Source organism: Lactuca serriola, chromosome 2 (genome assembly GCF_051521515.1).
Source record: "Lactuca serriola cultivar US96UC23 chromosome 2, Lser_US96UC23_V15, whole genome shotgun sequence".
Lineage (NCBI taxonomy): Eukaryota > Viridiplantae > Streptophyta > Magnoliopsida > Asterales > Asteraceae > Lactuca > Lactuca serriola.
Window position 1 is genome coordinate 162,760,198 of NC_136409.1, and position 4,508 is coordinate 162,764,705.

At 26.2% G+C, this 4,508-nt stretch overlaps 1 long non-coding RNA gene across 1 annotated transcript; it reads left to right on the forward strand.

Moving 5' to 3' along the window:
• The first annotated feature begins 1,149 nt into the window (after positions 1-1,149).
• LOC145090547 (uncharacterized) lies at positions 1,150-2,484 on the forward strand. The gene is made up of 4 exons (XR_013701642.1): positions 1,150-1,311; positions 1,597-1,743; positions 1,814-1,897; positions 1,987-2,484. It is a non-coding gene; the product is annotated as an uncharacterized LOC145090547 (long non-coding RNA).
• Positions 2,485-4,508: the final 2,024 nt, after the last annotated feature.

Consider the following 4,508-nt stretch of genomic DNA (forward strand, 5'->3'; position numbering starts at 1 on the left):
AAGTAAATAAATAAAGCTTGAGTTAAGTTCATTATATTCTTATAAGGTTTACAGGATGAAAAATCATTAAAATTAAGACCGAAAACTTGTTAAAAATCTTGAATTTTTTTCGGGATGATCATTCAAAATGAAAATGATTGTGTTTTCTCGAATATGTGGAATACGCCTTTTATTAAAAAAAAACTAAGATCGGTGAGTATGAGTCGGTGTTATAACATCAAAAAAATTATCATCTCACACGTCACGTTATCTTTCAAGTTATAATATCATTCTAGAAAATGGTAACAACACATCTGCACCAAATAATTTTTATATCATCATTTTTTTTTGAGTTTTTTTAAATAATTATAAAAACAAATATAATTTTATAAAACATACTATTTAAAATAAAACATATTATTTAAATAAACCATAAATTTAAATCGAAAAGAAAAACATTAGAAGACCGAAAAAAAATATGATAAATTAAAAAAACATAAAATGATCCTAAAATTTAATTTTGCACTTAAGTTTGTCCCGAATCTTGGACTTCAACGTTTCCATCAAATCTGCATCTTCGGACGCCATACATTTGGTGATACTCCTAAGAATTGACAAGTTGTTCATAATGTCTTCTCGTATCTATTGAATCCGATAGGAAAGGTTGTGGGTTTGGGTATGGCGGAGGGGTATTTGGATTTTGCTGGACTTTTTGGTTGAAGAAGTTTTAAAATTGTATAAAATATAGAGAAAGAAAAAAAATGTGTGAATAAAATTGGGTAAGATGGTAAGTATTTATAGGCTACAAATATTTATTTAGTTATTTTTAAAATGGTCGTTGGAGCAACGGTCATGTGACCGTTTGTCTTTTTTCTCCCGTTGAGTGACATTACCATCATAAAACGAAGCGGTGGCGGTGTTCCTCCTCCCATAACGGCATTATTGTGGTGCCATGTCGGCTCTTCAATACGTTTCACACCCATAACGACTGGTCTTAGAAACTTTGAATGCAGTTTCGAAAATAACTTCTAGAGGGCTATAATTTTAGGCTTTATAATCAAAACTGTTTTTTATTCACAAAATATAACGATATATTTCAAAAATATATTTTGGGTGACCACTATTTTATGGGTCTTAAAAAGATTACTATTATGTCGAAAAGAAAAAAAAAACAAAAAAAAAAGACATCGCGAGCCATAAAGGGAAGACAAAATGCCTCAAAGGTCTATACTTTTCAAAACTTAATTTTCGTCATTGGTGTCTTCGTCCCTGTGGAAAAGATCATTTTTTGCACTTGTTGATTATTGATTGCAAAACATCAACGGTATGCAAGTAAGTAATCAATAAACCTTGATTTTTTTGGTACAAAAACACTTCGGGAAGTGGGTTTTTAGCATTTTAGATTTTTTTTTGCTTAGTTACTTGGATTTGATAAGCAAAGACTACCATTTTTTTGAATGAAATTGTCGTAGTTTAAAAGGAACCGACACCAACGTTCAACGATGAAACTTTTGCAAATGGTTCGTGTTTTGCGTAATATATTCATGACTATCCGCTAACCATGCACATAAGTTTTAAATTATTCACATTAATGTTGTGTTAACTGTTTGTATGAAGGCTACGATCAAAATGGAGGGTAATGTCAACCGCTAATGTGCCATGGGGTAAAATTTTACAACCATATGTTTGATGAGTGTAAGGCATTTGGTCATCTATTTTGTGGGGACGAAGATAAAGTTGTTGGGGGAGAAAGCTGCACGCTTGGTTTGTTTAGTAAATGGATTAATTATATTTCTAGTAAGGTGCTTTAATACATTAATATGTTGTGATATAGGTCTGGCCGAATAAGGCAGAAGATATGAAATAATCAAAATAAAATGAGAATGTTGATAAGGTTGAGGATGATGATGTTGATAAGGTTGACGATACAAACAAGATAGATATAAGTATTTTTTTTTTTTTTTCCGTTTATTATACCATTTTGTAAATTCGTAAAGTTGCATGCAGGTTGGCCTAATAAGGAAGAAGAGAAGAAAGAAACATATGACAAGAAAGAATTCGTTTACGAGACACCGCCATAGGTCAAGAGGTCTACACATGCAAAATGATCGGCACCAAATTAATCTCAACGCACACTGTTATCTAACCCTCTACATGCAGTAGCCCTTTGATTTGAACATAAGAAAACCTTATTTCTAGGAGTAATTATTTCTAGGAGTAAGGTGGGAAAATAATGGTGTTTGAATGACTCGTGAGGCATAATGCTCTTTCGCAATACATTCATGAAGAAGTTAGGTTATTAGATAAAATGCACACCTCTTTAGTTGGGTTAATATTATAGAAACCCTAAATTTTAAATGTGTAATTGGAAAAAGCGCTGATAATTTTTTTATTATTGTTGTGGCCACAATTTTCTCGCAGAATTATCACTCTAACCCACTTAACGAGTTTAATGGTTAAGTTGGTTAACTTATTTGTAAAATCAGTCCTAAAAAGTTCAAATTTAGTCTCTGAGGTTTAAAAAAATTAAACCACATGGTTTTTTAACTTTATTTTTCGTTTTTGTATACATTATTTATTTTCGGTTTTTTTATAAATATATGTACATTTTTTATTTTCTTTTTTTTATATATATATTTTACTTATTTTCATTTTTTTAACGTTATTTTTCAACAATTTTTTAAAACCTTTTTAGAGTTTTTTAAAACCTTTTTAGTGTATATATAGAGTATGTTAGAGTTTTTTTTAGGTTTTTTCATATTTCTTTTCGTATTATATTTTATTTTTTTTCATCTTTTTATTTTTTTATTTTTTTTCTTATTTGTTTTCCAATTATTTGTTTTTTTTTGTATTTTTATCTTTTGATTGACATTTTTCAAAAAAATATAAAATGTATTAATATATTAGAGTATATTACAATTTTGATAATTTATAGTTTTTGTAATTGTTTTTTATTTTTATTCAAGTAAATAAAGTGGTTATGTTTATATTTGTAATTTCGGTCCAACTTATTTTCTTTCTTTTTCTTTTTTTCTTTAGTGTTATTATATTTACGTTACGAAAAAATGAAAATTAAAAAAAAAAAAAGAATAGTTTGTTTATTAAGAATTAGTGTTTCCATGTGTTATATAACTTGAAAATTAAATCATATTTCTATATGTGATATCAATAGATTAAATTCAAGATAATATTTTTCAATTTGATAATAGACTAAAAAAAACAAAAAATAATAATAATAGTCGATCTTTATAAAAAAAACTTGTTATAGTAATTTATACTGAATTCAAGTTCGTTTACTTGAATCAAAGTAAATAAAAACATTAGAAAAACCATAAATAACTTAAATAGGAAAAAAAAATAGAAAACAAAAATTGTAATATGAAAAAACCTTAGAAAAAATATTAGAAAAACCATAAATAACAAAAAATAGAAAAAAAATAAAATAAAAAGGTGAAAAAAAATAAAATATAATACGAAAAGAAATATGAAAAAACCTAAATAAAACTCTAATATACTCTATATATACACTAAAAAATAGAAAACAAAAGGTAAAAAGGTTAAAAAAAAAACTTTTGAAAAATAAAGTTAAAAAATGAAAATAAATAAAGTATATATATAAAAAGAAAATAAAAAATGTACATATATTTATAAAAAACCGAAAATAAATAAAAAATGAAAAATAAAGTTAAAAAACCATGTGATGTAATTTTTTTCAAACCTCAGAGACTAAATTTGAACTTTTTAGGACTAATTTTGCAAAAAAGTTAACCAACTTAACCTGAAAACTTGTTAAGTGGGCTAGAGTGATAATTCTGCTAGAAAGTTGTGGCCACAACAATAATAAAAAAAATATCAGAGTTTTTTCCAATTACGCGTTAAAAATTTAGGGCTTTTATAATATTAACCCCTCTTTAGTTAACTATCAAAATTAGTGGTTGATAATTTTAAAAAAAAAATAGTCTTTATGGAATAGATGTTCTCTAAATATAGTAATTTTTTGAATAAGTCTTTAATGTTTATACAATTTATAAATGCTTAATTAATTTAAAGTATCACTCAAATGACTTTGATCATTATGCATGTAATAAAGTTCAGCACAATTTGTTGCACACAATTTAGATTTCTATAATAATATATGTTTGCACACAATTTAGATTTGTGTTATATAAATAAGAAAACTGCAATAAAGTTCTTATATGTTGGCTTCATAATCGATTTAGTCTTTATATATTTTTTTATTCAGTTAAGTCCCAAAAACAAATAATTGTATTCAATTTAACCCTTTTACCTGGTCAACACATCATCCAAATTTCAAAAATTATATTTTTAGGCCAATTTTCAAATTTTATTACAATTTGGTCCAAAATTTACACTTTTGGCGCAGATTTTAAATTTTATTACAAATTTGGTCCAAAACTTACCCTTTCGGCCCAAATTTTAGAATTTTGTTATGAGCTCATCCTAACTTTGGTGGTTTTTACAACTTTTTTTTCTCAAATTTTATTTCGCATATGTTCTTTCTTTATAAA